We start from the raw sequence: 22,926 nt of genomic DNA, 5'->3' as shown, positions 1-22,926 counted from the left end.
GGAAAAGTATGAATCTGTGGTATCTATGGCTAACAAAGCTTATGTAAGAGAACTCCATGAAAGCAGATACTTTTTATTCATGTTGGTCTCAGTATTCACAATAAAAATATTCTTTTCTACTCTAGGCACAAGACTTGAAATTTTGGGGGAGGGGGCCAGTCAATTAGACCGACCCCAATATACAACTGGTACTTAATTTATCGACCCTGAAAGGATGAAAAGCAAAGTTGACCTTGGCAAAATTTGAACTCAGAACATAAAGACAGATGAAATACCACCAAGCATTTCGCCCAGCGTGCTAGCATTTATGCCAGCTTGCCACCTTTCACAATAAAAATATTACAAATGATGATGATGATGATGATGATGATAATGATTATAGACCTTCACATTTTGTCTGAACAACCTCAGCACAAATATTTGTTTCACACCAGTTTATCAAAGAGGAATTAACAGACAAGCGCCATAAATAACATTTTTCCTTGTAACTTTCGCTTTGTTTCCACACTCTTTTCTTTCGGGTATCATCTATTAGGTTTTTGTTTCCTGCATTTCTGCATTCCATTATTTCCCATATGCACCAAGCAGATTCAGCCATTTATCATCCATCTTTCAATAAGCACACTGCATTAACTTTGCTATGACTATGGAAAATGTTGCATATTCTTCAATCTAAATGCCCTCAAAGTGTCGACTTCTGCTGCAGAATTTGAATATTTTGATAAGGTTTATAGACTCAATGCATTCTGATTTAACAGATTTAGAAGTCGCAATTTGAGTCAAGGATGATAGCAATGTGGAACACATGAAAGGAGATGTAGCCAAGCTTTCTTGATTGGAAGCATGCTACTGAGCCAAAGGGTACTTTAGCTACCCATCAGATGTCCAGTTTTATATCACAGTTGCTTCTTTATGGGAAGACTATGAAAGACTTTGGGAAAAGTATAAATCTGTGGTATCTATGGCTAACAAAGCTTATGTAAAACAACTCCATGAAAGCAGATACTTCTTATCCATTTTTGGTCTCTGTATTCACAATAAAAACATTACAAAGAAAATAGAGAAGTGAGTGATAATGTTACTGTGTAATTCAAAGTAACTTGTGAGAACACTGAAAGAACTGATATGAAAAAAACATTAATTCCTTCTCTCTCTCTCTCATTGCATTTTTCCCCCAATATTCATGTTCTTCTTGTATACTTGTTAACAGAAATTGCAATAACAGAATCAATTTCCAGACTTGAAATAGAAAATCTTTGCATGCTTATTTTTTCTACTTTAAATTTGTTCCATCAAACATTTATTTAATGAATTCATTCCCTGTAGTAAGATTAATTTCAATATTAATGTGATGTACAGTAGAGTGCAGCTGAGTCTTTTAATCATATTGCATGTATTCCAGTTAACAATTTTTAGATCTGAATTTCTGATACGAGGGATGACATTATTATATATTAATGTGAGGCAGGGAGCTGGCACACCGAGGAAAATGTTTAGCAGCATTTCATCTATCTTTATGTTCTGAGTTCATGTTATTGTTGCATGCTTTAACAATTTTTCCAGCCCACTGCTTCACATTGCTGCCTCATCTATCAACCACACCGACCCCAAAAGATTGAAAAGCAAAGTTAACTGTGGCAGAATTTGAACTCAGACTGTAGAGAGGTGAAACAAATACTGCAAGAAATTTTATCAGCTGTAACAGTTCTGCTAAGTCGTCGTCGTCGTCTTCTTCTTCTTCTTCTTCTTCTTCTTCTTCTTCTTCTTCTTCTTCCTCTTCCTCTTCTTCTTCTTCTTCTTCTTCTTCTTCTTCTTCTTCTTCTTCTTCTTCTTCTTCTTCTTCTTCTTCTTCTTCTTCTTCTTCTTCTTCTTCTTCTTCTTCTTCATGATGATGATGATGATGATATCCATTTTCCATACTGGCATGGGTTGGATGGTTTGACAGCAGCTGGCAAATCAGAAGACTGTTACCAAGCTCTACTGTCTGCTTTTGGCATGGCTTCTATGGCTGGATGCCCTTCTTAACATCAACAGCTTTACAGAGTGTACAGGGTGCTTTTACCTAGCACCAGCAGTAGTGAGGTCACCAAGTTACTTGCAAGACAAGACCCCTCAACTGAGGTGGGGGGTAGTATTGATGGGCAGAAATAGGTGTCTTGCAGTAGTCTCTCTCACCTGAGGGAGTGGAGAGAGAAAGAAAGAAAGACAAGATGGTGAAGATGTGGTGGGGATGGGTAGGGGCCATACACCCAAGTTACAGTGAGGTGTATACAGTGGTGTGCGTGGGTGGGAGAAGAAGGAGGTGTTGGGGGGAAGATGGTTTGTGGAGTAGAGGTTTGTTAAGGACAGATTGTATGTAGAGTGGTGGTGGTCAGGGTCAGATTCTGCACACCACCACCACCACCACCACCACCATCATCATCATCATCATCATCGCAACAATCATCATCACCATTGTTGAATTAACGTTCATTTTTCCATGTTTGCAGGGGCCAGACAGATTTTGTTGGGGCAGGTTTTCCTGTCACTAACCCTCACTTGTTTCCAAGCAAGGTGATGCTTCCCCATGGCCAGAAATGTCTTTACAAAATACTGGAAACAAAGGACTTCACTTGTATGATGGTGATACTCATTTATAACTACCTCATACTATCAAGACAAGGAAACACAAGCGTACATACACACACACATGATGAGGTTTCTTTCAGTTTCCATCTACCAAATCTGCTCACAAATCTTTGATCAGCTTGGGGGCTATTGTAGAAAATACCCAAGGTGCTATGCCGTGAGATTGAAACCAGAACTTAGAAGGCAAACTTCTTAACCACACAGCCATGCTTATGCCTCAGTATAATAATAATAATTCTAGTTAGCATAGAACAGAGAGAAGGGGTCAGGGTTGATAGAAACAGTAGAATACCAAAATAATACCCTATGATATTGGTTTCAAATTTTGGCACAAGGCCAGCAATTCCAGGGGTGGGAGTAAGTCAATTATATCGACCCCAGTTTTCAACTGGTATTTATTTCATTGACCCCAAAAGGATGAAAGGCAAAGTTGACCTTAAGAGAATCTAAACTCGGAATGTTAATTTGGAAGAAATGCCACTAAGTGTTTTTTTTTTTTTTTGGTGCAGTTCCAACTCTGCCAGCTTCACTGCTTTCATAATACCCTATAATATTAAATTTCATCTTTCTTCATTATGAGTAGAAATGCTGTCTTCACTCACAGACACAGTTGATAAAACAAGTACTAAGCACACTAACTGGGATTTAAGTCAATCAGCTATGCCTCTCCTCTATAATTTTGTAGCCTTGAGAAAAGAAATCAATAATAATTCATGGATTTAACATATATTTTTAGTAATACTTTTTACTGCTACTTGAAGCTGCTGTATTTTTTCTTTAGAGCAGAAATTTCCAGACATTTTTAATCCACCTCTTCATTTCATCCCCAGTTTTAATCTGTTACTTTTCTGTGATACATAGGATATCTTTGTTACACCTTTACCTGTCCTTATGAAAGAAAAGCTTTATATTATTTGTCGCCTTACTGGCACTTGTGCCTGAGCTAGTAGGGTGCCTGGCACTTGTGCCCGTGCATGTAGGGTGCTAAGAGCACCATCTGAGCATGATCATTGCCAGAGCAGCCAGCTGGCTTCCAAGCTGGTGGCACGTAAAAGGGCACCATTTGAGCGTGATCGTTACCAACGTTGCCTTACCGACACCTGTGCCGGTGGCATGTGTAAAAAGATTTGAGTGAGATCATTGCCAGTACCGCCCGACTGGCTCCCGTGCCGGTGGCACGTAAAAAGCACCCACTACACTCTCAGAGTGGTTGGCGTTAGGAAGGGCATCCAGCTGCAGAAACTCTGCCAGATCAAGATTGGAGCCTGGTGCAGCCATCTGGTTCGCCAGCCCTCAGTCAAAATCGTCCAACCCATGCTAGCATGGAAAGCGGATGTTAGACAATAATGATGATGATGATGATGAACGTATGAGCCAAATGTAACTAAAGTCTCAAAAAAAAAGCATGGATATTTGGGACAAACTTATAAAGATGCTTTCGAAAAGCAATGGGTTACCTATTCTACAACGTTACCTAGAAGAGAGGGTTCCATGACACTATAGAACAGTGGTTCCCAAAGAGGGCAGTATTCCCCATCCCCAGGGGTGGGTGGAAAGTTCCAAGGAAGCATTGAAGAAAAGTGGAGTGATAACGGGGTAGCGATTCATGTAAAAAGTGGGGCAATAATGGGGTACTCTCTCTCTCTTTTACCTGTTTCAGTCATTTGACTGTGGCCATGCTGGAGCACTGCCTTTAGTCGAGCAAAGCGACCCCAGGACTTATTCTCTGTAAGCCTTATTCTATTGGTCTATTTTGCCGAACGGGGACGAAAACACACCAGCATCGGTTGTCAAGCGATGCTGGAGGGATAAAACACTGACACACACATACACACACATATATATATTTATATATATATATATATACATATACATATATATACAACGGGCTTCTTTCAGTTTCCGTCTACCAAATCCACTCACAAGGCTTTGGTCGGCCCAAGGCTATAGTAGAAGACACTTGCCCAAGTTGCCACACAGTGGGACTGAACCCAGAACCATGTGGTTGGTAAGCAAGCTACTTACCACACAGCCACTCCTGGTGGTAATTCATGTAAAATCAACAAAATAATGGGTTTGTTAGGTTAAGTTTTATTTGTGAAATACAATTGCTTTGAATTTGCTTCAGAAAGTGGTCTTTGTTTGTGGTAGTTAGTTGGGGTGGGGGCACTAGGAATTTGGCCTGGGTGTCAACGGGGTGGCAGCCCCAAAAAGTTTGGGAGCCACAGCTATAGAAGATAACAAGACAGGAAGTTTTAAAGGAGTAATAAACTCAATCAATGTCTCATTAAAAATGTCTTAACTCCTACAACATCCTTGATAATTCCCTGAGGTGGAAATAGCACCTGTTTTGTTAGCATCATATTTCAATGAAGTTATATTTAAAACAACTTAGAACATTAAACCACTTAGAACATATAAACCACCACCACCACCACCACAACCACCACCACCACCAACACCATCACAACCATCGTTGTCATCACGGTGTTTAACATTCACTTTTCTATGCTTGCATGGATCAGATGGAATTTACTGAGACAGATTTTCCACAGCTGGATGTCCTTCCTGTCACCAACCCCTACTTATTTTTCCAAGCAAGATACTACCCCACCTGCTTTAATAGCAATCCATCTGATGCCACTCCTAGTTCTCTGAAACACTTCCTGTTTTCAAGTGATCTAAATTAAAACCTTATATAAAAATTTTATATTAATTTATGTTCCAAACACTTACTTAATAATACTTTTTTACTTTTACTTTTTACCTTTACTTGTTTCAGTCATTTGACTGTGGCTATGCTGGAGCACCACCTTTAGTCAAGGAAATCAACCCCAGGAATTATTCTTTGTAAGCCTAGTACTTATTCTATTGGTCTCTTTTGCCGAACTGCTAAGTTACGGGGATGTAAACCCACCAGCACCGGTTGTCAAGCGATGTTGGGGGGGGGGTACAAATACAGACACACAAACATATACACACACACATATCCTCTTCCTCTTTCCTCTTTTACTTGTTTCAGTCATTTGACTGCGGCCATGCTGGAGCACCGCCTTTAGTCGAGCAAATCAACCCCGGGACTTATTCTTTGTAAGCCCAGTACTTATTCTATCGGTCTGTTTTGCCGAACCGCTAAGTGACGGGGACATAAACACACCAGCATCGGTTGTCAAGCAATACTAGGGGGACAAACACAGACACACAAACATATATACACACACTTATATATATATATATATACATATATACGACAGGCTTCTTTCAGTTTCCGTCTACCAAATCCACTCACAAGGCATTGGTCGGCCCGGGGCTATAGCAGAAGACACTTGCCCAAGATGCCACGCAGTGGGACTGAACCCGGAACCATGTGGTTGGTTAGCAAGCTCCTTACCACACAGCCACTCCTGCGCCCATGACCATATACTCCTGCGTATATACATATATACGATGGGCTTCTTTCAGTTTCCGTCTACCAAATCCACTCACAAGGCTTTTGTCGGCCTGAGGCTATAGTAGAAGACACTTGCCCAAGGTGCCACGCAGTGGGACTGAACCCAGAACCATGTGGTTGGTAAGCAAGCTACTTACCACACAGCCACTCCTGTGCCCATGACCAAGTTATTTAATATCATCATCATCATCATCGTTTAGCGTCCGCTTTCCATGCTAGCATGGGTTGGACGGTTCAACTGGGGTCTGGGAAGCCAGACGGCTTCACCAGGCCCAGTCTGATCTGGCAATGTTTCTACGGCTGGATGCCCTTCCTAACGCCAACCACTCCGTGAGTGTAGTGGGTCTGAATAATTTAAAAAACTGAAATAAAAGCTATATTTTTTCATAGAAATATGGTAATAAAAAGGGTGAATCCCTCAAAAGTTATAAATGCTAGACCTTACAATTTCTGTTGATTTTTTCTTGCAACTCTATGTACAAAACGCATCAAAAAGACTAACCTACCTTTTAAGGTTAGAAAATATTTCAGCCCTGACCAATTGCTGATCTTGCACGAGGTTTAAATAAGACCCACAATGAAATACAGTTCCCATGCCTGTAACAACGATAATGCAACACGCACTAACATACTGAAATGCATTCAATAGAAGATGGTGGAATTGATTAATAGATTCACATAGCAACACGCTACATCTGGTTTTCAGATTTTCTGTTGTCTCACTGCTGATTCTCTCACTACTACAACAGTAACTGCCCTACTGAACTAACAGCATACCTTCCACATAGGCACGCCCATCTCTCTTTCCTCATTCATTGCTGCTGTGCCACTAACCTCTACCCCAGCCCACATTAACCACTTCATAATGGCATCTAGAGGCTCCCTTGTCAGCTTGATTTCATACAATATGGTTTTAAAATACGTGGGAGACATAGCTACAGTAACATTACCACCTGGTCCTTAGAGTGCCTTTAACATTCAGACCAAGTCTCTGATCTGAGTATTACTCCAAACCCCTCAGTCACACATCTTTAGAAGTCATGAAAAAGGGTCATGGACACTACCATTTCATATCTCTTTGAACAACAAAGACAAACAAAAAAATGCTTTTATAAAATCTTGACAGCGATTGAAGTATTTTCCTTCACCCACATCTGGTCAAGTGGCCTCTGCGATTTTCTCTTGAAAGTTTTCATTTTCAACAATTTAAAGCTTTTCGTTAGTTCACGAATCGTCCATATTTGTCCTGACCCATCGTTTACTGCGTTCAAGTCCTGTTCACGTTAAACCTTTCCTTTTAAAGTCGATAAAACTGTACCAATTTGGCATGATGATTGATAGAATTGCAAGAAAGTCGAGCTGTATGCTTACTCGAGTGGCAGACTTAATCTGTTGCTCAGCACAACACCACTAGCTAGCACTTTGGATGCATTTAGCAGGGTTCACTCTGTTGCAAACATTCGTACCAGATACCTTCCTCCCATTAACTTCTGAGACCCTGTAATGCTTCATGGCACTGCTTAAAAAAAAAAAAAGGCAGAGACAGTACTGAATGCAGATAAAGATCGTGACTGAATGAAAGTTTTTATTTAGATTTGTGGGATTAAAAATCTAAATTCTTTGAATAGAGTATTTTGTTTCACGAGCAAGGCAGAGTGGAGGCAGATTATGTTTCTTCACCACCTTAGGGCAATATGGTGATTTCTGTTTAAAAATATAAACTCGCTCGTGGAGTCAAGTAGCTTAACCACAACTGCTGTGAAATACTTCAGCTTCAGCAGTTACTATAGCTTAAAAAAAATATTCTCTAATAGATCAATATCAAGAGCTTCTTTTATCAGAAACTATATTTTGTTTTTTGTTTTGTTTTTATTTAAAGGTGTGAAAGTGATGAACTATCAAACATGCACAGCCAACAGCCTGCATTCGAAATGTGACTTTTACACATTTCCTCGTGGAGGAATTAACTTAAAACCAATAATACAACAAAAATATACAATAATACTGACTTGGACACGTACACACGCCCGCATCCGAGGACAGCTGTAAATAAATCGTAATTACACATCACAGTGTTGTTTAGTCAACCTCTGACTAGCAAAGCCAGCAAGCAGGCAGATTACGGAACAACGATTTTTTCCCTTTCTAAAATGCTTTGTCTCCATTAGCTTTCTCTCGCCTCTTTGTCTTGACATTGGAGAAATCACTGCTTCATCCCACCTCTCCAACACTTTACAGCATTGCCATACACACCGACAGGCGTTCCAAAATCTGCTCACCTCCTTAGTTCCCTTTCCACTATTCCGCAGTCAAACAATGCTTTTTAAAGCAGCCAGATTTCATCACATATAAGAGAGAGTTCCATGTCTGTCAATATCAGCACACACGACCCTCCTTCAAACTGATGTAGCTTCCCTATCAAACCATACGTATTTTATAATAAAGCATTGAAATTGTGACATGACCAGATTATAACACACACACAGAGTAAAAAAATGGCGGCCGTTCGTGAAATTTAACGACAAACGCTTAAACCACACACACAGACACAGTCGCAGATTATTTTGTCACATTTTATTTCTTTTGTTACAGCTCCTGCCACAGTTATCAGTAGATTAGAGAACTTAAATCTGCGTCTGAAGTATTAGTGAACACTCAACTATAGCTTTGAATTAGGACTAACAACCCAGTTTTCTACATGTTACACAATAAACTAATTACGAACGACAGCCATTTTATAAATGGAGTCTGGCAGTCACGAAAGCTGCCATAATAAAATCGATATTCTCCAATTCCTCCATGCTTATTTTCTTTGACTATATTTCTTATCAGCATTTTTGATGCTTACACGAACTTAATCATGACCTTGTTGTTTTATAATGTAAACGTTTCGTTTATGCTTTATTGTTTGTTGATAAATTATATATTAATAATGTTGCTGATTTTTTTCTTCGGTTTATATTGGTTTCTCACATTAGCACAAGGCCACGGGTTTGAAGGGGAGTAGGAAGGAAGTTTAATCAATTGAATTGACCCAAATACATGGAGTATTAGAACTGTACGAAAGGATGAAGTGAAACATATGGCATTTAGCGTGCTAACGTTGCTACAGTCACACCACTTTGATAAACAAAAAAAAAATTGAATTGATATAAATATTGGTTTCTTTTCTCAGGGCACAATGGCATTGTATTTTACAAAGAAACAGAATTGGAAAATGTGATGTTCTTGTTTATTCCTATTAGTATAAGTGAAGTGAAATAGCTTTAAGCAGCAAATGAAACTGCATGAGATTATCAGTTTTTAGAGATATTTCTTTTGCTTTAGGACATTTTATTTTTGGTGACAAGCATTACGAGAACCTGCTGAGGTGAGTCTATAAACGAGTTTTTGTCACTAGGTAGTATTTCATACCTTCCATCTCTAAAGCATTCATTTAAGGAGCACAAATGCTGCAACTTCTCTTTTCCTTTCTCTAAAAGCTTCACTCTACAGGGTATCCAGGCTAAATATGATAGTTTGCATAAAAGGAAAAGAAAACAACATCTCATCCAAAGATAAAAGTATTTTTAAAAAATCAAAAAATATCAACTAGATTATGGCTGTGTGATAACAGTTTACTTGCAGTAGACAGCTTCAGCTTCCACCACAACTTAATATGACCCTGGAACCTGGCATATACATTCCTCACTGTGTCCTGGGAAGATCTTCAAACACTTCCTTGAACTTGGTCACTAGATCAGCCTTTGTGTTGCAGGCAGAGTTGGTGGAGTCTTTCTCAACTGCCAGGGGAATTAGGAAGCCAGAAATTGGGACTAATAAAGTTGTAGAAATTCTCTGAAAACCATTTCTGACTCATTCTGGAGTTATGATAAGGAACTGACTCCTTGCTGCCACATATATGATCTTTCAGCAGCAATCCTCTCTGGTCAAGGTTTGACCATAATCTCCAGCAGCTTCACATGGCCCTCTGGATTGAGCCAAAGATCCTGTTGTCATCCTCACTGGAGACACTTCCAAAGACCATCATGGCCTGGATGAACATCATTTCCATGATACATGGGACATCACATGGATTGTAGGCAAGCCATCTGCTGTTCAGAGTGTTGTGCAACTAATCCTGTTCTTTTCATCTGAGAAAAACCAGATCATCCCCAGCTTAACAGGATGTCTCAGGTTGTCCAAGGGCTTCTTTGCCTTTGTCAAGCAGATCTCCTTGGCCTTGGCTGTCAGAATTTGTCCCTTGTACCTCTTATACAAGTGGTAGCAAAGGTCCTCATACATGGTTGACTTCATGGTGACAGCTCCAACACCTGTCTGGCCAAAGCCTGGATTCTCTTGTTTGGATTTTCCATCATCCTATTCCTGCAATTTTTGGATGAATTCTGGCAAATAGATGCAGTTAAAATGCCTGCTGGCCACAACTTCATAGTCTCCGTTGCAGCCATCTATGTTACATCTTTCAGCCTTTACAGTGTTTTCACACAGTATTGAGCAACAGTCATGTTATCGCATTCTGATACTCAGCATGAATCGTCATGATAGAGTGTACACCAGGTGAGCCAGTAGGCTTAGTGTGAGCTGTCCACAATCTTGTCTTCAGACAAGTTTACAAATTTGTAATCTATACAGTTAACTTAGACAACATCAAGAAACAGGGGCCTGATTACTAGAACCTGAATGCATTTTTCTCAGTTGAAAAGTTTTCAGGGACTGGATTAGTAAATTAGTAGGAATTGACAGGGACCATCATCAACTAGCGGTGGGTCTGGCTAAAGAGAGAACTTAAGCAACAGCTGTTAGCTTAAGCAAAGTAGTGATAGAAAACAATAGAAGAGGAGCTTGGCAGTTAAATAAAAGAGATGCATAGAAGACATACTGCAAATAATGTGTTGCTAGTGACAAGAATGCTCCTTAAACCATTTCTTTGACATGAAGCACAAAGGATATGTGGTTTGTCTTTGAGTGCATACTCTGAAACATGAGGACACAAAGGACACACAGCATGGTAATGAAGATATATTTTTGATTTCTAATAGACTGCAGTGGAGATGCACTATGTCATTCCATGCAGATGTGTGTTGTTTTCCAACAGTGTCTTGTCAAACTGTTCCTGAGGAGGAATGAAGTGAAGGCAGTGAATTTTGATGCCTACCTCAATGATCTACTGCAACTTTTGCATGAAGATGCAGAGTGCTGGAAAAGGTCCATATTAGCAGACAAGTTAAGCTATAAGGAGCAAATAGCTGGGACTGGTTAGTCTGCCTGGTGAGATATATTACTAAATGTCAGGTATTCGTGCTAAAGGTAGAGAGCTGGCAGAAACGTTAGCGGTATTTTGTCTGCCGCTACGTTCTGAGTTCAAATTCCGCTGAGGTCGACTTTGCCTTTCATCCTTTTGGGGTCGATTAAATAAGTACCAGTTATGCACTGGGGTCGATATAATCGACTTAATCCATTTGTTTGTCCTTGTTTGTTCCCTCTGTGTTTAGCCCCTTGTGGGTAGTAAAGAAATAAGTATGTGTGCTATATTTTTGGCATTTGTCTGCAAACTGACAATAAACTAGGAGTGGGGGACACTACTGAGGAAATATTTGAACAAAAGGGATGCAATAGTCAACTTGGTTAAACACAGAGTTGAAAAATGTTTGCAAAGATGCTTGGTAAGAGACCGGTTCTTCTCTTCAAAAGAGATGTTTAGAATTGTGTGATTTAGTCACAAAGGCTTCTACTTCATGTGAAACTTTATAGAGTGAGTCAGAAATAATCTTGGTTTCAGTGAGGTGCTTATCAATTTGAAGCAGTCCAAAGTACTGGTAACAAAGTCAACTGTTGCTATCTGGCAGCTTCACCAAGAACTGTCAGTTTTTGGTTTGTCTTTAGAAGCTAGCTTATTACAATGTACAACAGTATCAGTTTAATGGTCAAACTAAACAGCCATCTTGCAGAACTGTTTTGAATCATATGTTCAGTCTATGAGAGCTTCCTCCTCTTCTCTTTCCAGTATGTTTTGGAGAAGAAGCTCTTACTGTAACAGAGAGACATCTGTAACAGAGGGACATCTTGTTGGAACTGAAACAAAGAAGAACCATGTCTACACATGCATGGTATGACATTGCCATCATGGTGGCTCAGGAGACACCTGACTACATTGGAGAACTTGCTCTTTTACTTTTTATAGAGAGACAGATTTCACTGGTTCAGAGATCCATCTTGCTGCCAAGACTCACTCAGTGGTAGGATGTGGGGTTGCGGATGCCTTCACTGAAGATGTACAAGCACTTACTGTGGCTTATGTATCTGCAGAAATGTCAAAACTATGGAAATGATGGTTGTGGACAGGTACGGTCACCAGTCATGCAATTTATCTCTTTGGTTGAGCTGCAGTCCTGATCAAGTGCAGATCAAAATTGAACATACAGCAACTCAAATGTTATCAAGTGCTCACTGCATTCTGCAAACTGCACAACACAGTTGGGGGAGGCTTAGAGCTTGCATTCTATAGAGTTAGGAGAGGGTGTGAGTGATAATGGCTAAGAAACATTTCTGGATGTCAACAAGAACAGTCTGAATGATCTCTTTTAGAAGATGTTAAGGTCAAGAATTAGAGATAACTTTGGAAATTCTGTGGTTTAGCAGTGTCACAGAGTTCCATTGCCTGTTATAATCTATTGCCATAGAAGTGCTAGCAACTGAGCCTGTTAGAGATATATGCAGGGCAATAAAACCATCTTGCACACCTGCTCTGTATTCATGGTTTACTGATTTGTAGGTTTCTGTTAAATCCATCCAATATAAGGTCCATTCCTTCTTGTTAGGTGGTAGTGGCTTGTGTTCCTCATTGACCCTGAGAACCATGCTAGTTGAGTGCAAGCCCCTGGTAGGGTTTCCTATACTAAACTGGTCCAAGGATAGAAGCCAGAATAATATGAATCCCCTTTTCTGAGAGGTAAAAATGTTCTTTTGGGGTCCATAAATTAAGTACCAGTCTAATACTGGGGTCAATGTCATTGACTATCCCCCTCCCCATAAATTCCAGGTCTTGTGCCTATAGTAGAAAGGACTATTATTATTATTGTTATTATTAGTGTTGCCTTGTAGCAAGTTTGTTGAAAGGTGGTCGAATGCTGGAAGAATGACGAGTGTAAAAGGACCAATTCTGAGCGTGCACCTGCAAAAAAAAATAAGGAGAAGGGCTCTTGCTGTGACTTTTGTGGGTCTTTCCATGAGGTCCTTCAAGTGCCTCCCCTATTGAGAGTTTTAATTTGTTTAATTTTAATTGTTATTTATATTGTTTACACGTTGTAAAACCCCTTGTATCGTCCTGTTTTTGTCTTTTAATGTAATTTTATGTGATCCCTTGTGGCTAACAAAAGAATGAATTATTATTATTATTATTATTATTGAGAGAGTAGTGTATGCCATCAAAGTGAAACTGGGGTAAAATATACAAAGCCTAGTATACCCATCATGACTACCTGTCTGATAAGGGTACACTAGGCACATGCATCACAACCATATGTGCGCAACATAGTGATCTCATATCAAGATTAACAGCACATGACCTTGCAGGTGGGGCCCAGTTAGAATTTTCTTCTGGTCAAGTAATCCATCCTGCTCAAAAGGTCCCTGAATAAGGGTTGTTTAAGGATATTGAACGAAACACCTATGTTTCCAGAAGTGAATTATTCAAACCCCAAAGAATCCCTCTCGACACAAGGCTATGATGCTCCCACACTACTTCTGCTCATGATCAGAGGTGCATATATCGTCAGCCATTAAGGGACATGCTCAACTTGTTAAGGTCAAACAACTGACAAGCAAATCTGTGGTATTGAGCAGAATATTTGCTGTAGTCCATCTTTTATACCAAGACAAAACAATGTACATGATAACACTTCAAATCAGTTAAGATCAGAAGCTGTGAGAGCCACTGCCTGGTACTGCGTCAGGGCATTTATTTATTATTATTATTATTATTATTATTATCATCATCATCATCATCATCATCATCATCAACACAGTGAGCTGGCAGAATCATTAGCATGCCTGACAAAATGCTTAGTGACACACTGACCATCTTTACATTCTGAGTTCAAATTCTGTTGAGGTTGGCTTTTATCTTCCTTGTCATCATCGTTGTTGTCGTTGTCATCATCATCATCATCATCATCATCATCATCAGAAGCAGCAGTAGCAGCAGCAGCAGTAGTAGTAATAAATGTTTTAAGACCAATATATTTCAGCTCAAAAAATGGATGAAACAAAAATATCAAAAAATTTTGTTGATTTCTTACATCCCACAGTATTATTCATATTTCATATTAATGGCTGCATACATGTATGTACCACGCATCTGTATGCATGCATGTGGGAATACATGTGCTTGTGTGAATGTAAGAAGTTTATTTTCCTACCTTCTTGATAACACTGAAGCATAAGTGTCATCTTTTTTTCACAGAAACATTCATAAATGTAAGCAAATTATGTATCTTTGTGATATCTGTTGGTGAATAAAATCATATCTTCTTCTTCCCTTGCTCTCCTTTATTTACATGTCTTTCATATTTATCTGGTATCTATTGTTCTATTGCTATGGTATATATCATTTATGAAACATCTAGCTAAATGATAACATCAACAGAAAGAAAGAAAGAAAGAAAGAAAGAGAGGACTGCTGTGCCAGGCTGTTTATTATCTGAGTTATTGATTAGTTAGTTACAGAGTGAACAGAAAATAGTTTTACACCAAGAGAGTTATAATGTGATTCGCTAGAAAAATATTGATTTTTCTAGAAGGCTTCCGTTATCTCTCAAACCATTCTAGAAGTCTAAACTCTCTGTCAATAACAATAACTTCATTAAATAAATAAATAAATAGATAAATATATAACTAAATAAATGAATAAAAAAAAGAACAAAAACAAAAAAACATGTTGCTGCAAGAAATTTATGTGGAATTTCAATGAATCACAATAACATAGCGATGAAAGAAATCATCACCTTGTCTTTAAGAATACGTGTTACACAGAGCAATGTTTTCTTTATTCAGGTGTTAAGATGATGATGATGATGATGACGACGATGACGACGATGATGGTGATGTAAGAGTATTGATGATGATGATGACGACGACAACGGTGATGGTGGTGATGTAAGAATGTTATGATGATGATGATGATGATGGTGATGATGATGATGATGATGACGATGGCGACGACGACGACGATGATGGTGATGTAAGAGTATTGATGATGATGATGATGACGATGATGACGACGACGATGATGGTGGTGATGTAAGAGTGTTATGATGATGATGATGATGATGATGATGACGATGGCGATGACGATGATGGTGATGTAAGAGTATTGATGATGATGATGACAACGACGACGACGACGATGACAATGATGATGGTGATGTAAGAGTGTTATCTATTTCCTACATAAGATTGACTCGAGTTGGTAAAAAATAGCAGGATGTTTTCTTTTTCGATCTTCTGACCGCACAAATCTTGCGGCTGACTTCAACATTTCTTTTCCTTCCAGAGTTAATATAACAACTACAGTAATATACTGGGGGTAATTTTCAATGGACTTTCCCCCACCTCTCTCTCTCTCTCTCCTCTACACCAAAACTGCTCTTTACCTAGTCCAAAGAAATCAATACTGAAAGAATTCAGACCGAAGATGGTTTCAAAGTTGCTCAGGCAGCAGTAATATTTACAGATCTGTCTCTTCCATTTATTCCTATCAATATTGTTGCTGCCTTTCTTGTGTTGTGTTTGAGGTTACATAATTTTTAAAACAGCAGCTTTATAGTACACGATTTGACAGTTTGCCAATAAAATAGCTGTCATTGTATTGAATTTTATATTCAACTATAAAATAACTTGCTTACTCATCTTTGGTTGGTTCAGCATATTTCAGGCTATTGATTGGAAATTTTGGTGAATTGATTAATAAAAAATTTGTGCCAAAAACTGTAAATGCCACTTTTTGAAAATTGGCAAGAAATTATGCTAGCAGATCAGATCAATTTTGAATGCTTTAGAGCCATAACCAAACAGATTTGATGGCAGAATCTTTGTGCTAATTGAATTCTTTGGCTATTAAGTAATGTAGAAGAATGAAAACCAGAAAAGATGTTTCTCTAAATTACAGAGTTAAAATGCGAAATGTTATTTCAATAAGAATGTTCTTTCCTTCTGTGATACAATTTAGAATCTTAGCAGCTAAGCATTTCACAAGGTTTTGTGTTAATTCAAGAGCCCAGGTACCATAATTGCATTCTGATGTGTTGCCATGTTGTTGCGTATCATTGGTTATCATTGGTTACCGCTGATAAAGGAGATCTATGGCAAAGATGTAAATAGTCTGTCAAATGATTACATGTGATCCACAGATTCAGTGCTTCAGATATATATATATATATATATATTCTAGCAGTATCGCTCGGCGTTGTTTCGACCCTTTAGAATTTGAATTTTTGAAAAGTAAAAATTTTGCATTATGTAGCTTGTTATTCTCTTTAAGTGAACATTTTTTCTGTTTGAAATACATTGAAAAATGGCAACACAGCAGTAAAAAAATCGTAAAAAATCGGGATTTTCACAGAAAAAAAGCACCTTTTTGATGTAAATAATTTTTGGTGTTAACATGGTCTGATTTGAATTTTTTCTTGTACGGAAGGAAGAGCAAGCCTTCTTCTATCATATTCTCAATTTTGGTCAACTTGCATTGCAGGGTCTTGGAGGAGATAGTGCTAGTTGAAGGCTACCAAAGCTGCCATACACAGACAACTTCAGCTTTATATATATATATATATATATATACCATATATATAGGCGGTGAGCTGGCAGAAACGTTAGCACGCCGGGCGAAATGCGTAGCCATATTTCGTCTGCCGTATTTCGTCTGCCGTTATGTTCTGAGTTCAAATTCCGCTGAGGTCGACTTTGCCTTTCATCCTTACGGGGTCGATAAATAAAGTACCAGTTACGCACTGGGGTCGATGTAATCGACTTAATCCGTTTGTCTGTCCTTGTTTGTCCCCTCTATGTTTAGCCCCTTGTGGGCAGTAAAGAAATATATATATATACCATACCATCTATGTAATTGAGGACCTAACTGCATGACCCAACATGCAGCAACTTATCATACTGAAGTATGGTTGTGTGGTTAAGGAGCTTGCTTCCCAACCACATGGTTCTGAGTTCAATCCCACTGTATGGCACCTTGGGCAAGTGTCTTCTGTTATGGCCCCAGGCCAACCAAAGCCTTGTGAGTAGATTTGGCAAATAGAAACTAGTAGAAATCTATTGTATCAGTCTGTCTGTGTGTTTAATTGTCTGTCTGCCTGCCTGCATGCATGCCTGCCTGCCTGCCTGCCTGCCTGCTTGTCTGTCTGTCTGTCTGTCTGTCTGTCTATCTATCTATCTATCTGTGTGTCTGTGTGTATGTGTGTGTACATATATATATATATATATATATATATATATATATATATATATTATATACATGTGTGTGTGTACGTGTGTGTGTATGTATGTGTGTGTGTGTGAGTGAGAGTGAGTGTATGTATGTTTGTGTTTCCTTGTCTTGACATCATGTGATAGTTGTGAATGAGTGCCACTGTTATACAGGCAGTGTCATTCATTTCCAATATTGGCCATGGTGAAAATATTACGTTGCTTGAAAACAGGTGAGGGTTGGTGACAAAAAAGCATCCAGCTGTAGAAAATCTGCCTCGATAAAGTCCATCTGAATCATGCCAGCATGGAAAAGTGGACGTTAAAACAATGATGCCAATGATGAGGATAATAACTTGTGATAGTCTGGACATGTTTCATTTCTTTCACTGTCACACCCGTAGATTCTGATGTGATGCTGGCAAGATGAATTTCGTTGGAATATGACACCTGTTTTTCCTCTGCACTCATCTCTATGTGCGTCCTAGGGCACATTATATATATGCTTTTTGTATTTGTAATACAACTCAGTTTTGTGTATTCATGTTTAAGGTTCATCACTTTGGCAATACCACTCTAAATGAAACCATTTTAAAATTGTTTATGGCTTAATAAATGGAAGAAAAACAGTACCAATAACTCTTTTGCATAGCCTTAACCCTTTTGTTACCATATTTCTGTTGAGATGCTCTGTGTTTTTTTCAATTAATTTTAAATATAACAAAGAGTTTAGTAAAATAACTTAGTTATCATAAAGCTAGTGTTAGGAACATAAATTGTGACTAAAGTTTGGTGGAAGATTTTAATTCAAAACTTTTGAAAACAAGACATTTGTACTACAGAGCCAGAGGTGGTTTCAGCCAGGTTGGTATTGAAAGGGTTAAATTAATCACTTGTTAACCCTTTTGTTACCATATTTCTGTTGAGATACTCTGTTTCTTTAAATCAATTTTAAATATAACAAATAATTTAGTAAAATAACTTAGTTATCATTAAGCTAGTGTTAGGAACATAAATTGTGACTAAGGTTTGGTGAAAGATTTTAATTCCAAACTTTTAAAAACAAGACATTTGTACTACAGAGCTAGAGATAGTTCAGCCGGGTTGGTGATGAAAGTGCTAAAGACTGGTGATGGAAAGGGAGGAAGCAACCACAACTCATGTGTAATCCCATAATATGAGTCAACATTACCTTTCATCCTTGTGGTGGGGGTGGAGGGTTATCTTTTGTTTTTTACTTGTCTTAGTAATTGGATTGCAGCCATGCTGGGGCACTGCCTTGAAGAATTTTTAGTTGAGTGAATCAATACCATTACTTTTTTTTTTTAAGCCTGGTACTTATTCTATCAGTGACTCTTGCCAAACTGCTAAGCTAAGAGGATGTAAACACACAAACACCGGTTGTCAAATGGTGGTAGGGGACAAACACAGACAAAAAGACACACACTTAAGTAAATATATGCATATATGACAGGCTTCTTTCAGTTTCTATCTCTCCAATTCCACTCAGAAAGCTTTGATCAGCCTGAGGCTATAGTAGAAGACACTTGCTCAAGGTGTCATGCAGTGGGTCTGAACCCAGAACCATCTGGTCGTGAAGCAAGTTCCTTATCACATAGCCACACCTGAGCCTATATATTGAATTAAGTATCAGCTGATCACTGCAGTTGTCATTGACTAGCTCCCGTCTCAAAATCTCAGGCCTGGTGCCTGTGGTAAAAGGGATTATTATTATTATTACTTTTGGCCAAGAATCAACTTCTGGTAGACAAAACTGTACTTAGAGACTGCAAGAAGAAGCAAACTAACTTAGCCATGTCATAGATTGATTATCGTAAGGCATATGATATGTATGATCTCACATTCTTGGAGGATTATGGAATGTATGAACTTATTTGGTATTGCATCAAATATTGAATGATTGCTTGGAAAAAGTATGGTGAAGTGGAGGATGGAACTGACAGCATATGGAAGAAGTTTAGGGACAATAGAAATCAGGAGAGGCATCTTCCAAAGGCACTGCCTGTCCCCACTGATCTTTGTACCGTGCTTGATACCACTAACACTGATTCTGAGGAACACAAAGGCTGGGTATGTATTCAAAAGCAGCCAACAAAAAGTCAACCACTTGTTATTCATGGATGACCTCAAACTTTATGGTAAAAATGAATCCCAAGTCAGTTCCCTCGTTGATACGGTGTATACTTTCAGTGCTTATATTAGAATGGAGTTCGGATTAAGAAAGTGTGGTGTGTTAGTCTTGAAGAAAAGCAAAATCAAATGTGTGGATGGGCTAGTGATACTGTCGGGGGAAGTTATGAAGCAGTGAGAAGAGATGGGTTATAAGTACTTGGGGATTTGGGAAATGGAGAAATTGATGGAGAAAGTAATTACAGAAAAATTTAAAGTAGAGTACCTGCACAGACTGAGACTAATCTTTAAGTTAAAATTAAATGAACAGAATAAGATTGAAGCTATCAACACCTGAGCAGTTTCACTCCTTAGATATGGAGCAGGGGAAATTGCATGGACAGTAGATGAACTAAACAGCTTAGACAGAAAGACAAGGAAGTTACTGACTAGATATGGGATACTCCACCCAAAAAGTGACACAGACTATATGTACCAAGAAAAAGAGGGGTAAGAGGACTGATTAGATGCAAATACAGCATTAAAGCAGAAGGAAACAACATAGCATGGTATGTAAAAAATACCACAGAACCGCTACTACTGGAAGTAAGAAGGTTAGGCTTGTGTAGGATGAAAGATTGCAAAGATAAAGCATTATACAAGCACTTGAGAATGAATGAAACTGAAAATAGGTGGATAAAGAAAAGAATGCATGGACAGTTTCGTAGGGATGTTGAAGATAAGACAGACAGAGAAAAATGATGGCTATGGACGGCTAAAAGTGATTTAAAACCGGGAACGAAGGCTCTAATCTGTGCTGGGCAAGAGCAAGCATTAAGAACCAATTACATCAAATACAGAATAGACAACACCAGAAAGTGATTAGTGCAGAATTTGTGGACAAAACGGTGAAACCGTATGGCATATTATCAGTCAATGTACACCACTAGCCCAGAAGGAATATAAGAGACACCACAACAATATAGCAAGGATTGTCCATTGGACACTTTGCAACAAGTATGGGCTTGACAGAGCAAAAAAGTGGTACAAACATAAACCCGAAGGCATCATTGAAAATGATAATGCAAAGATCTTATGGGATTTTATGATTCAGTGAGACCATTGGATAGAGAATAGGAAACCAGACATACTGTTAATAGAGAAAGAAAGCAAATGATATTGGATCACAGATATAGCATGCCTAGCTGAAAACAAGGTATGCGATAAGGAAGAAAGAAAAGTCGATAGATATGACAGATTAGCTTGGGAGGTTAAGCAGTTGTGGTCAGTGAAAAAGATAGAACCAATTTTTAGTACCAATAATTGCCAGAGATCTGGGAACAGTGAGTAAAACTCTTGAGAAGTACATGGAACAAATAGGGGCTGCAATTAGAGTGGAGCACTTGCAGAAAATGGCACTATTAGGAATTGTTCGAATGCTCCAGATGGTGCTAAAAAAATAAGGGATGTTACCTTAGTCCACTGGTAGTGAACAGCTGACACCATAGTACATCTCTAGCATTAGACAATAAAATAATAATGATGATGATGATGATGATGATGATGATGATGATGATAATAATAATAATAATAATATAATAATAATAATAATAATAATAATAATAATAATAAATATCCTGATGCAGTACCAGGCAGTGACTGTCATGGCTTCTGGTTTTAACTCATTGGAGGGCTTGTCATGTATATTTTTTTGTCTTGGTGTAAAAGGTGGGCTACAGCAAATATTCTACTCAATACCACAGATTTACTTGTCAGTTGTTTGACCATAGCCAGTTGAGTTGTTTGACCTTAACCAGTCATAAAATTACATGATACAAACATAAACGACAGCACAAGACAATGGGTTTTCGAATCGAGTAAACATTATAAAAAACACTGAAAAATTAAAATAAAACTCCCAATAGAGGGAGGCATTTTAAGGTCTTAGTGAAAAAACCCACAAAAGCCATGGGTGCCTGATCAACAGGGCAAGAGCCCTTCTCCTTTAATTTCCTTTTTTATAGGTGTATGCTCAGAATTGGTCCTTTCACACTGGCCATTCTTCCAACATTCACTCACCTTTCAACAAACTTGCTTGAGAGCAACACTTCCCTCTTCACACTCAATTATATTTCACACTTAATCATTATTAATTTAGTTTATTTTTTTTCTCTTGCTCTTATCTGATATGTATAAGCGCTTCATCGAACTCAGCTCCCAGAAGACAATAATCAAAACCACTTATTTCCTGTACCACATCAAAATTTCATATTTTGCTCTGATGTAACATACACACATGTGCCCACACATGCACACACACACACACACACACAACACACACACACACACACACACACACACAGAATGAGAACACTAACTTTCCATTATCTGTGTAGATTGTTTATAATATTACAAACGCTATTTCTTACGTAAACTGCTAATCCTTATCAGATATACTTAAATATACTCTTGTGTCTTTACATTGAAAAAAAAAAACAACTTGCTGAAGAAAATAATCTATTGTAGGTCAATTCTCTAAATGTCTTTAGAAAATAAACTCCAAGAAATTATCAAACAAAAATATCTTTTGCAAAATACCATCTTTTGCATAATGCTTGAGTCAGCATTTAAATGCTGTATGGAGTTAGTTAGGAAATATATGCAAAAGGTTATTAATTTTTTGATTGAATTAGATAAGCTAAATGGAGTGAATTCAATTACTTTCTTGCATGGTGAGTAAAATGAAGGCATGTAGCCGAGTGGTTGGGATGCTGTTGCTCATAATCACAAGACCGTGGTTTCAATTCCTGGACTGGGCTGTGTGTTGTGTTCTTGAGCAAAACACTTCATTTCACCCTGCAATGTATTTACAGTTGTCAGTCAGTGCTGGGATGGGACAAGCACTAACACAGGCAGACAGACAGACACACACACACACACTCACACACACACACTCATGCATGCATGCACAGTTAGAGAGAGAGAGAGAGAGCAGGAGAGGGAGGGAGTAAGAGAGGGTCAGAAAGAGCAACATTAAACATGCATACAAGTATAACTAGATTTTCACACACATAAACAGAGATGAAGGGAGAGAGAGAGACAGAGACAGAGACAGAAACAGAAAGTGAGAGAGAAGGAGAGAAAAAGAGAAACATTAAAAACGTCTAATGTCAGATAAATCAGCATTGAATCAGCAATGGCAAATAAGAGGCACCAGAACAGCTGTGCCAAAATGTCTCGTATCC

Source organism: Octopus sinensis, linkage group LG4 (genome assembly GCF_006345805.1).
Source record: "Octopus sinensis linkage group LG4, ASM634580v1, whole genome shotgun sequence".
NCBI classification, from domain to species: domain Eukaryota; kingdom Metazoa; phylum Mollusca; class Cephalopoda; order Octopoda; family Octopodidae; genus Octopus; species Octopus sinensis.
Note: the sequence above shows the minus strand (reverse complement) of the source record.